General features: G+C 43.6%; 1 protein-coding gene across 2 annotated transcripts in view; it reads right to left on the bottom strand.

Annotated features, from left to right (window-relative positions):
* The window catches only part of ELF1 (E74 like ETS transcription factor 1), a 117,287-nt gene that overhangs the window by 103,309 nt on the left and 582 nt on the right, over window positions 1-13,396 (bottom strand). The gene's annotated exons all lie outside the window — the stretch shown is intronic.

The following is a 13,396-nucleotide window of genomic DNA, read 5'->3' as shown; positions in this document are numbered from 1 at the left end:
CAGGGGATCCTTCTGCCTCAGAGATCGAACCCGCGTCTCCTGCACCTCCTGCAATGCAGGCAGTTTCTTTACTACTGAGCCACGGAGGAAGCCTATCGTGTTTCTAATCTAATGCTGCCGCTGATCTGACAAGAGGTTCTGGTCGGCGGCCCGAAGCCTGGGGACCCCTGTCTTCTATACTCTGATACTTGCCCTCCTTGTCTCCCATCACATTCCACTACATTAAAGCCCTAGGGCCTTTTTCCATTTCTCAAAGCACATCCTTTCTTTCCTGCTTTCTAGTACTTGCATAATGCTACTCCCTCAGCCTCCCATCACTTCCCATCCCCCTTTCTCCCAGCCAAAGGTTACCATCCTTCAAATCCCACTTCAATGTCATTTCCTGAGGGAAGCCTTTCCAATACAGCCACTTTCCACCCACTGTTAGCCGTCTCCCGGTTATGTACCGAACACTCAAACGCTTTTCACTTATTTGATCAAAGTCTGTCTCTCCCCCTAAGATGCAGGAGCTTCATGAGGATCTTATCCGCTTTTTTCGTTGTTCTATCCCAGGCACCTGAACACTGACTGAGTCAGTAACTTCAGTCTCATCACATTCGCTTTTCACTCTCTTACCAGTTGCACGTGTGTGTGCTTGTGCCCAGTGGTGTCTGACTCTTTGCAACCCCATAGGCTGTAGCCCGCCAGGCTCCTCTGTCCATGGGATTCTCCAGGCAAGAATACTGGGGTGGGTTGCCACTTCCTACTCCAGGGGATCTTCCCGACCCAGTGATCGAACACCCTATGTCTTGGGTGCCCTGCATTGGCAGGTGGATTCTTTACCACTAGGGCCACCCAGGAAGCTCCTACAAGTTGCATATAAAAATACAAATTCAGATTTACCTTTTCAAAAAAATACGTGGCAAAATTAACCACTCAAGTGTACCATTAAGGAATAGCAAGTACTTTCATAGTGTTTCTCAACCAATCTCCAGAATTCATTTTATCTAGCAAAACTAGAAGTCCATACCCACTGAACCACTCCCCGTCCTCCTGCCCCCCAGTCCCTGGCAATCAACATCCTACTGCTTTCGCTATGATTCTGACTACTTGAGGCACCACAGGTAAGTAGAATCATGCAGCATTTGTCTTTTGGGGACTGGTTCATTTCACTTAGAATAATGCCCTCCAGATTCACGCACGTCATAACCTGTGTCAGCACTTCCCTCCTCAAGGCTGAAAACCATTCCACTGTAAGTGTATGCCTCGTTTTGTTTGTCCACTTGTCCATTCATGGACACTTGGGCTCCTTCTACCTTTTCACTATTGTCAATAACGCTGCTTAGAACATGGGTGCACAGTATCTCTTGGAGATTGCTTTTAATTCTTTGGGGATAACCTAGAAACAGAATTGCCGGATCATTTGGTAATGCTATTTCTAATTTTTTGAAAAACCACCAAACTGTTTTCCACAGTGGCTGTAGCATTTTACATTTCCACAAACAGCACACAGGGCTCCACTGTCTCCAGGCCCTCACTAACTCGTGTTATTTAGGGTTTTGTGTTCTGGGGTTCTTGACAGTAGCCACCCTAATGAGTGCAGGTGGAAGATTTGCTTGTCTTTTGGCTGTGCTGGGTCTTCACTGCTGCACGGGGACTTTTCTCTAGTGGCGGCGAGCAGGGGCCTCTCACTGCAGTGGCCTCTTTTCTTACGGAGTACAGGCTCTAGGGTGCAGGGGCTTCCCTAGTTGCAGCTCATGGGCTCAGGAGTTGTGGGTCCAGGCTCTAAAACACAGGCTCAACAGTTCTGGCACGCAGGCTTAGTTGCTCCGAGGCATGTGGAATCTTCCCAGATCAGGGATCGAACCAATGTCTCCTGCACTGGCAGGTAGATTCTTTACCACTGAGCCACCAGGGAAGCCCTAGATTTGCTTTTACATAAATTTTATGTGCTTTCTTTCTCCTACAAACATGTGCTAAAAGCCCTCTAAAATATGCTCCATGAACTAGCAAAAGACAATTCCAAAAGGTATTGAAAGTAATTCAGTTCAGTCGCTCGGTTGTGTCCGACTCTTTGCAACCCCATGGACTGCAACACATACAGCCTTCCCTGTCTTTCACCACCTCCCGGAGCTTGCTCAAACTCATGTCCATCAAGTTGGTGATGCCATCCAACCATCTCATCCTCTGTCGTCCCCTTCTCCTCCCTCGTTCAATCTTTCCCAGCATCAGGGTCTTTTCCAATGAGTCAGATCTTCGCATCAGGTGGCCAAGGTATTAGAGTTTCAGCTTTAGCATCAGTCCTTCCAAGGAATATTCAGAACTGATTTCCTTTAGGATGGACTGGTTGGATCTCCTTGCAGTTCAAGGGACTCTCAAGAATCTTCTCCAGCACCACAGTTCAAAAAGCATCAACTCTTCGGCGCTTTCTTTATTGAAAGTAGAAAAGAAGAAATAGTCTTTTAAACCAAGATTTAAGGGACAATAAAATTGTAATGCATGTGAAATGGCCAAAAAAAAAAAGGAGAAAAAATAATGGGAAGGCATTCCCATTCAAATGTGAAATTTCCGAATGCCACCTGCCTGCATGACCTTCTGAATTCCATAAGCTGATGTTCAGCCTTCTATTAGAATGCTTCCTTTCCCCTCCTACCTGCTACCTGTGTGCTGGGACAGTCCCTTCCTGTGATAGTCTTCCTTTCTGCCTCAGCTCCACCCAGCTACTGGGTCCGTGCCTGCCTTACACACGGGATGACTGAGTGGCAGGGCTCTGTCGTTTCCAGGCGGCAAGGTCACTGGGTTCCTTGGCATTGGAGGATATCAGTGATAAGCACAGACGGTAGGAGAGCTGGGGCAAAACAAATCCCATTACAACCCTGAAAACTTGAATTAAATGCCTAATTAAATTTGGAAACATAAAAAGCTTCACACAAAGCAATACATCAACACATCCTAAATGGGAAATATATCCTGGTCTTGGGATTCCTTGGGTCTAAGGAATCCAAAGGAAATCTTAATTAAGTAGTAAAGAACTTGCCTGCCAATGCAGGTTCAATCCCTTGCTTGAAAAGATCCCCTGGAGAAGGAAATGGCAACCCACTCCAGTATTCTGGCCTGGAAAAATCCATGGACAGAGGAGCCTGAACGGCTGCAGCCGTGGGGTCACAGAAGAGTTGGACACGACTTAGAGACTAAACAATAACAAAGATTTCAGACTATCTGGAAGATTCTCTGGACCTAGAAGTCACTAGCTAAGTACCTCCCCAGAGATCTAAAATAGAGCCAAAAAAAAAAATTTTCAAAACAAAGGTATGCATTTAATACTGAATGGTTTCCATTCAAAAATAAAAGACCTATTAAGATTTGTAAAGACACACCCAGCAAACAGTCAAAACTTATGAAATAGTTGTTATTGCTTCATCAAAATTTAAGTCATCGATGCTGGAATTATTTTTCAAAGAACAAAATGTTTTATACTTACAGTTATGAAAATGAACCCATGTGTAAAAACTAAGTGGGCTAGTCACTCACTCATGTCCAACTCTGAGTAAAAACTAAAAGGGAATATTAACGACCATTAATCCTAAAACAATCACCATTCTACCATATCACACAACAGATATCACATGATAAAGTTTAAGTGGAGGCTAAATAGTAAACTAAAAATTTCTTTATATAAGTTCAGGGTCATGGTTTTTAAAACGGTATGATAATGACACCAATAAAGAAAGTTACAAAACAGAAACAGGTCTCTAATTTTATTGACTCTTTGTTCCAATACTCAGAAAAGGAGACCAAAAAAAAAAAAACAAAAAAAAAAAAACCATGAAGTATTTTGAAAGTTACTTACCTTAAACAAAATCTAAATAATCCTGTTTTTTATATGGTAACATACCTTAGGACCTAGATTAAACATTTGTATTTTCATCATTAATAGTCTATTTCACTTAAAATTACACAGTTATACCTCCAATGGGGCATATAAGATATAAACGCAGCAAAAAATAGTTCAGAAAAGTCATTCACAACTCATCGATTTACTTCGAAAAGATTAAATGAAACCAAACATTGAAAGTACATTATCAGACTTCACTGGTGGCGCAGGAGGAATCTGCCTGCCAATGCAGGGGACACGGGTTAGATCCTTAGTCCAGAAGATTCCATATGCCGTGGAGCAACTAAGCCCCTGCACCACAACCACTGAAGCCCACTCACTTAGAGCCTGTGCTCCGCAACAAGAGAAGCCACCACGGCGATGAGACGTCTGTACACAGCAACAAAGAGCAGCCCCACTCTCTGCAACGAGGGAAAGCTGCACGCAGCAACCAAGACCTGGCTCAGCCAAAACCAAATGGAATATTTAAAAAAAAAAAAAAAGAAATTTATCTAAAAACATAAAGTATGTTATCATACTACACTTTTGAGAAAAATAACTGAGAAATATCTGAATATTTAACATCATTAACATTATACTTGAAAATCTAACCATGACCAACACTGAAGGTACCTGAAGTGAGGGGGTTCAGCAGGTGCGCCGTTCATTCTCTCCCTCAGTCTGGATATCACGTGCAGAAAAGATGTGTGACTGTGACTTCAGAATGAGGCGTCAGCCCACTTCTGCTTTATTGCTAACACAAATTTCCAGCACTAAATGGCTACCCCATGCCTCCAGACCCCTTAGGGAAAATAAGCGTGTAAGCCCTTTACAACATTAGGCTGTAAAGAACTCATCTGCCGGGAAAGTTTTATTTTGCAGAAATCTAGACAGAACCATTTTCTGAATTGCAAAGAGCAGACAATTTTTTCACAACCACCATTTTATTTTGATTCAAGCTAGCTTACCAGTTTAATTTGTGAACAGACTGTCCTTCTAGATAAACAACCTATAATAAAATCCAAGTTATTTACATAAATACAATGAAGGCAATTCATCAAAGCATGGCTAATTTCTAACAATAAAATCCAACTCTACAAAAATGAGAAGGGAAAGCCACTTTCACTTGGGGGGAAAAAACGATGGGGTATGGGTTCACCTATTTTTCAAGAAATATCACTCTCAAGGAGATACATATAAAATAGAACAAAAAATACAATAAGAAAAAATACCATTTTATAATAGGCATACATGCCACATTTTATAAAAGCACACTCTTTTAACATTAAATTTCTAGAGAAAGTATGTCATCTAAAAGGCATTTTTTACTTTCTTTGCAACATTTTAAAGCTATTGATTTCATTTCCATTCATTTAAAAGCTCCAGAAAAAGTCAAACTAATTTCAACTTTCTATTTAACAAGCATAACTACATATACCAATGTGGAAGAATCATAATCAGTTCTATAATAGTAAACTTCAAATGAATGAAGTTTTATTATAATTTTTGAGGATTTTAGTTCTAAGTTATGTTATCCACAGGGTGGCAGTCTCACAGTCTTAATTTTATCTCCAAATTTAATGTACGATTTCAGTGTTCAAAAAGACACACACACAGGTGAGCAATAACACTTTACTGTCTGATCAACAATTGCAAAAATTGTCCCTTCAAAAAAAAAATCAACCCTTCATAATTTCCCTATTCTTTAATGAGTATTTACTTTCTGACATCTTAAATTTTTCTTTCAGTGTACCTCTTTTATCTCATCTTTTCTATTCTGCTGCTACACCCTATTGAGGGAGATATTAGAGTCAAGGCAAGCTGTTGGATTATTACTATACTGCAGAAGACCTCCCCAATCCTGGTCAATGTGGACACCACAGACACAATCCTTCCATGCTCCAGTTCATCTTGCTCACTACTGCCAAATTAATTTCATCAAAACATTCATATTATCAGAAATTCCTTCTTTCAGCTAAGTAAACTCCTTACTCCAAAAGCCAAGGGCGTTCACAATCAGAATCTTTCAAAATCTCCTATCTTAAAAAATGCTCTGCAAGTCAAGGTGGAGGGACTTCCCTGGTGGCCCAGCAGCTAAGACTCTGCACTCACAATTCAGGGAGCCCTGGTTAGATCCCCGGTCAGGGAACTAGATTCCGTATGCTGCAACTAAGACCCCAGAACAGCTAATAAATAAATGAATAAACAAAAATAAACATAAAAATGTCAAGAGGATTTATGAAGTAAACTTCACTTTGAATATACCTTGCCATTTCCTGCTTTTCGTTCATTTATTCATTCAAATATTTTCTGAACGCTCACTGAGTGCCAGATACTGTTTCAAGTGTTGATGATACAGAGACGGGAAAAGCGTCAAAGTCCCTGCTCCGATGATACTGAGAGCTGCTAGTGGAAGAGGGAGAAGCCCCCAGCACTTCCAGCTCTCTGCTGGTAAGGGATACAACTCTTTCCAAGAATGAGCCATCAGAAGCACACTAATGGTTGGGGGCGGGGGGGTGATATAAAGACATCAGAGGAGATCTGCCACCAGTGACATTGTCTGCTACAGACCTGAGCCTATTTTTGCAGTATTACACTATGCTACCCTACTACTACCACTGCTGCTGCTGCTGCTAAGTCACTGTAGTCGTGTCCGACTCTGCGACCCCATAGACGGCAGCCCACCAGGATCCCCCGTCCCTGGGATTCTCCAGGCAAGAACACTGGAGTGGGATGCCATTTCCTTCAATGCATCAAAGTGAAAAGTAAAGTGAAGTCGCTCAGTCGTGTCAGACTCAGCAAGCCCATGGACTGCAGTCCACCAGGCTCCTCCATCCATGGGATTTTCCCGGCAAGAGTACTGGAGTGGGGTGCCATTGCCTTCTCCGACTGCCACTGCTAGTCCATTCTTAACACAACTCGTATTCAGTTCAGCCAAACCATGCTAGCAACTATTAAAGGACCTCTGCTCCTGTTTGCTTCCTCCTTATTGCCTTGAAAAAGGTGGAAGTGTTAGTCACTCAGTCATGTCCGACTCTTTGTGACCCTATGGGCTGTTACCCGCCAGGCTCCTTTGTCCATGGGGATTCTCTAGGCAAGAATACTGAAGTGGGAAGCTATTCCCATGTCCCAGGCCTCCTGCATTACAGGCAGATTCTTTACCGTTTGAGCCATCAGGGAAGCCCTCCTTATTGCCCTGCCTCCCACCAAATCACCTCTACTAGCATAAGCCTAACCAGCCTTCCAAGCCAATTTCAAATGCTGCCTCCTAGAGGCCTTTCCCCGCTTCCTTCACACAAACCCAGACCTGATGTTTCAGAGACCTTCAAATCTCTGTAAACCCTTGGCTTGGTCTCCTCTGGGCATTTCATACACTATGCACTGTATCATAATTATCTGTATACTTTAACCTCCTTCATCTTTTATTTACTGAGCTCTTTGCTACATTCCTGGACTATCTAGAGTTGCAGTGTTAAATCATTCCATTTTTAGATATTCAATATTCAAATGATAAGTGTAAAATGTAGACAAAATATTCCACATTTTTTAACTGCCTCAATCCTTTTTAAGTTTTCCTCAGATATAATTTACATAACCATGAGGTTCATTGACACAGTAGAATTCAATCTTTTTACTATATTTACAGAGTTGTGCAACCATCATCGTAATGTAATTCCAGGATATTTGTATCATCCTAAGAAGAAACCTTGTACCTACATGAGCAATCAGTTTCCATTCCTCTGTGTTCCCCTCCCTCCTTCCTTCCAGTCCTGCTACTGCTGCTAAGTCACTTCAGTTGTGTCCGACTCTGTGCGACCCCATAGACGGCAGCCCAACAGGCTCCCTCGTCCCTGGGATTCTCCAGGCAAGAACACTGGAGTGGGTTGCCATTTCCTTCTCCAGTGCATGAAAGTGAAAAGTGAAAGTGAAGTCGCTCAGTCGTATCCGACTCTTAGCGACCCCATGGACTGCAGCCCACCAGGCTCCTCCATCCATGGGATTTTCCAGGCAAGAGTACTGGAGTGGGGTTCCATAATCAATTCCCTTTCTCTACAGATTTGTCTATTCTAGGTATTTCATATAAGTGGAATTATATCAAGTGTGGTCTTTTGAACCTGGCTTCTTTCGTTTAGCACAATGTTCTTGAGATTGATCCACGATGTGGTATATATCAGTACTTCATCCTTTTTTATTGCCAAATAATATGTGATTGTATGGATACATGTATTCATCACATGATGGACATTTGGGTTGCTTCCACTTTTTGCTTATGAATAATGCTGCTATAAACATCTGTGTACAAGTTTATGTGTAGACATGTTTTAATTTCTCTTGGGTATATACCTAGGTGTGGAATTTCTGGGTCATATAGAAAGGTGGTGCTAGTGGTAGAGAACTCACTTGCCAATGCAGAAGATGTAAGATGCAGGTTCGATCCCTGGGTCAGGACGATCCCCAGGAGGAGGGCATGGCCACCCCCTCCAGTAATCTTTCCTGGAGCATCCAATGGACAGAGGAGCCTGGCGGGCCACAGTTCATAGGTTATAAAGAGTCGGACATGACTGAGCGACTAGCGCAGCACATGGTAACTTTATGTTTGACATTTTGAGGGAACAGCCAAACAGTTTCCCAAAGTCGCTGCACTATTTTATATTTCCACCAGCAATGTACGAGGGTACCAACTTCTTCATTACCATTTGACTCTTACAAAACAGAAGTGATCTTACTATACAATATCCTTACCCTCATGGAATTTAGGGCTTCCGTGGCGGCTCAGTGGTACAGAACCCACCTGCAATGCAGGAAACTCTGGTTCAATCCCTGGGTCAGGAAGATCCCCCAGAGAAGGAAATGGCAACCCACTCCAGTATTCTTGCCTCGAGAACCCCATGGACGGAAGAGCCTGGCGGGCTACAGTCCATGGGTTGCAAAGAGTCAGACATGACTTAGTGACTAAGCATATATGTTTGGAACTTATATTCTAAATAAAACAAGACAAGAAATAAACAGGAGCAAAAATGTTTATTTTAGATAAGAAGAAAATAAAACAGCATAAGGTAACTAGACAGTAACCAGAAAAGGGAGAATCTATAGTACCTAGGGTCTCTCTGATAAGGTAACATTGACAAGACTGAGATGTGCAGAGCTAGAGAGGGAGTACTGCAAGCAGCGCAAACAGCAAGAGACAAAACTGAGAAAAGGACAAGTTTGGCACATTCGAGAGACAAAAAGGAAGAAGCCAGTGTGGCTAAAGTACAATGAAAAGGTCAAGGTAGGAGGTGGCACTGGGGAGGCAAGCAAAGGTCAGACAATGTTGGGCTCAGAGACCATGGTAAAGGTCTTTGGGTTTTAAAATGCCATCATAATTTTTTAATCCCTTATATTGCTTTAAGTGCTCATCTATGCAAACACTTACTGATCTGCCATACATCTTCTCTTCTAATTGCCCAAACAGTAGCAAATAGTAAAGAGACTATTTGGATAATTCACATCACTTAGTATGACTCTGTGGCTCAAGAGAAAACATGTAAAACAAGACTACCAATTGTGTTCTGGAAACAAGGCACAAGCATATGAGTGAATCCTTACAAATGTATTACCTAGTATTACCTAGTCCTGACCAATGTATTACTTGCTGCTGCTGCTGCTAAGTCACTTCAGTCATGTCCGATTCTGTGCGACCCCAGAGACGGCCTCCTACCAGGCTCCCCCGTCCCTGGGATTCTCCAGGCAAGAACACTGGAGTGGGTTGCCATTTCCTTCTCCAATGCATGAAAGTGAAAAGTGAAAGTGAAGTCGCTCAGTCGTGTCCGACTTTTCGAGACCCCATGGACTGCAGCCTACCAGGCTCCTCCGTCCATGGGATTTTCCAGGCGAGAGTACTGGAGTGGGGTGCCATTCCCTTCTCCGAATGTATTACCTAGTCTTGACCAATTTAAGGTGCACACTTCCCAGACAGTAACTAGCAGCTCTGTTTTAGAATATTAAAGTCATTTTCAATAAAGCAACTCAGTAAGAATACAGTGCAGATCATTCTCATAATTTAAACCTAGAACCCCTTCTTTTAAATGTAATTCTAGTTGACTGATTTTTCTCCATTCCATTAGTTAAAACTTAATATCTTAACTGCTAAACATAAAACATGAGCACAAAACATTCTACATGTTTCTATATAGTTTGACTCATAAAACAACAAAAGTTTCTCACATATTATGCTACATTTAGTTTTTTCAAAGAGACAAAAAATGCTTTAAAAACTCTACTGACATAAATACCACTCCCTTCAAACAACTTGTGTTGCTGTTTGGTCGCTCAGTTGTGTCCGACTCTTTGCAACCCCATGGACTACACACCGGGTTTCCCTGTCCTTCACTATCTCCTGGAGTTTGCTCAAACTCAAAACAACTTGTTACTCAGTCAAAAGTTATCAAGTTAAAATTCTCTTTTAATGTCCCAACCTGATCCCAATGACTCTCCCTCTGGGTACTGTGTACTCTCGCCCAACCAGGCTACTTGCCTGCCTCATACTCCCCCGCCGTCCCCCCTGCCCCAAGCTCAGCTTTGATACACATTCCCCACCAGGAGAAATTCAACCCATTCTTCAAGGTCCAGGACAAACACTCTTCTCTCCTTGTCTGGACTCTACTGATTTCTCACCCATATGCTCCTGAAGCAAATCTGTAACTCAGACACTGGCCTATCCAACTCTGCCTGGTACACAACAATATATAAATCTATGTCTTTTTTTTTTTTTAATTTTTGGCTGCGTTAGGTCTTCATTGCTTTGCAAGAGCTTTCTCCAGTTGCAGGGAGCATGGTCTACTCTACGTTGCAGTGAGAGGGCTTCTCACCACAGTGTCTTCTCCTGTTGTGGAGCACAGGCTCTAGGGCGATTGGGTTTCTGTATTTGCGTCATACAGTTCAGTTCAGTTGCTCAGTCGTATCCGACTCTTTGCGACCCTATGAATCGCAGCACGCCAGGCGTCCCTGTCCATCATGAACTCCTGGAGTTTACTCAAACTCATGTCCATCGAGTCGGTGATGCCATCCGGCCATCTCATCCTCTGTCTTCCCCTTCTCCTCCTGCCCCAATCCCTCCCAGCATCAGAGTCTTTTCCAATGAGTCAACTCTTCGCATGACGTGGCCAAAGTACTGGAGTTTCAGCTTCAGCATCATTCCTTCCAATGAACACCCAGGACTGATCTCCTTTAGGATGGACTGGTTGGACCTCCTTGCAGTCCAAGGGACTCTCAAGAGTCTTCTCCAACACCACAGTTCAAAAGCATCAATTCTTCAGTGCTCAGCTTTCTTTACAGTCCAACTCTCACATCCATACATGACCACAGGAAAAACCATAGCCTTGACTAGACGGACCTTTGTTGCCAAAGTAATGTCTCTGCTTTTGAATATGCTATCTAGGTTGGTCATAACTTTCTTCCAAGGAGTAAGCGTCTTTTAATTTCATGGCCGCCGTTACCATCTGCAGTGATTTTAGAGCCCCAAAAAATAAAGTCTGACACTGTTTCCCCATCTATTTCCCATGAAGTGATGGGACAAGATGCCATCATCTTCGTTTTCTGAAGGTTGAGCTTTAAGCCAACTTTTTCACTCTCCTCTTTTACTTTCATCAAGAGGCTTTTGAGTTCCTCTTCACTTTCTGCCATAAGGGTGGTGTCCTCTGCATATCTGCGGTTATTGATATTTCTCCCGGCAATCCTGATTCCAGCTTGTGCTTCCTCCAGCTCAGCGTTTCTCATGATGTACTGTGCATATAAGTTAAATAAGCAGGGTGACAATATACAGGCTTGACGTACTCCTTTTCCTATTTGGAACCAGTCTGTTGTTCCATGTCCAGTTCTAACTGTTCACAGTCTTAACTGCTCTGAGGCATGTGGAATCTTCCAAGACCAGGGATCAAACCCATGTCTCCTGCATTCGCAGGTAGATTCTTATCCACTGTGCCACCGAGGAAGCCCTATAAGCCTATGTCTTGGACACAGAGAAATTGTCATCAGACTACTCCTCTCAGCATACCCTCGAGTACATATAAAGCCATTTGCAATTTAGCTGGTACTCAGTTGAAAATCACATCCATTCTAGCACAGTTTGGTACAGTATAATACCAAGTCATTAGGAAATGCAAGATCAGGAATGAAGCACTATGGAGACAATTAAGGCAGAGAGTTCTTTTCTTGCTTCCAAATTCGAGCCTAATTCTTCAGTAAATGGTTTCTGAACAATGACACAATCCTCTATTTAAACAAAACTTTTCCACTCTATTACCGACACAAGAATTGCTCAACAATTCCTGAAGCTCTAAAGTTTGTGAGTGATACGCATTATCAAGAATTTATGGCTCTAAACCCAGAGCGTAAAGAAGTTCAGAGCTACACAAAGTCACACTGATTAAAGGAGCCAAAATATACTTTTAGTATTCTCTCCACAACCTCCTCACATAAAAAAACCTGAACATCAGTCAACTTTCAAAATATCTGAGGGTGCTTGGTGTAAACGTCCAAATATTTAAATTAATAGAGACGATCTAAAACATATTTAGCTGTGGAAGTTTATTTACAATGTGAAAGTAATTAATTCTTAATCATGCAGATCACACTAACAGATTATTTCAAAACTCACAGTACTGCTAAAACTATCAAAACAAGAGTTTGGGAAGACACATACAACTGAAGTTTCTGCTGCTCGTCACTGCCCAGAAACCCATCCACAAGAGCCACTTCTTCTGCTTCATTTGTTCCCAGAGGCCCAATAGGCTAAACATTATATAGCTCACCCCATTTTCTAATTTCAGCTTGCATTTAAGATAACGCTTTTGTTTCATTTACAGCTCACATGCTGCTGATACAGCTGCCCCTTCTTTGTAATAACACAGGGCTTCTATATTTAAAAATACAGTGAAACTTTGTTATAACATCCCCTCCCCAGGCTCTGACCAATTTTCTCTCTTCCGAGCCCCCCCCCCCCCGCCCCCACCACCCCAGGATTTGCTAGCCGCCGCGCTCAAAACGTTATAGACCCTTTGGAGAAGTCACATTTCTTCTTGAAAGACGTCTCATCCCAGGGGTTATTTTTCTTCTGCAGAGCGTGCGCGTGTGCGTGTGTGTTGGGCGGCGAGGGGGGCGCGGAGAACCGGACGGATGCCCTCGCCCTTCCCGAGCCAAAGCACTCAAGTCTGCGGCTCCCGAGTCTGGGGTGCTTTCTGTGAACGGCGGCCGGCGCCCCACATGTCAAGCCGGCGCGGGGCTCGGGCGCCCCGGGGGACCTGCGGCCCGGCGGGCGGCAGCGGCGCGGTCGGGAGGGCGTCGGGGGTCCCCGGCCCGCACCCCGCCCGGGGGCTGCTTTGTCGAGGGTCCGGGGGGCGGCCGGGGTGTTTCTAGTGAAGAACCCGGGCGCGATGACTCGGGGCTCCGAGCCGGGCGAGGACGAACACGCCCCGCGTCGCCCGGGGCCGTCCGAGGCGAGGGTGTGGGCCTGAGGGGGGCGCCGGGGGCCGATAAGGCGAGGCCGGGGTTAATCATCGCCTC

Source organism: Bubalus bubalis, chromosome 13 (genome assembly GCF_019923935.1).
Source record: "Bubalus bubalis isolate 160015118507 breed Murrah chromosome 13, NDDB_SH_1, whole genome shotgun sequence".
Lineage (NCBI taxonomy): Eukaryota > Metazoa > Chordata > Mammalia > Artiodactyla > Bovidae > Bubalus > Bubalus bubalis.
The sequence above is the reverse complement of the archived record's forward strand: the minus strand, read 5'-3'. Positions and strand labels throughout refer to the sequence as shown.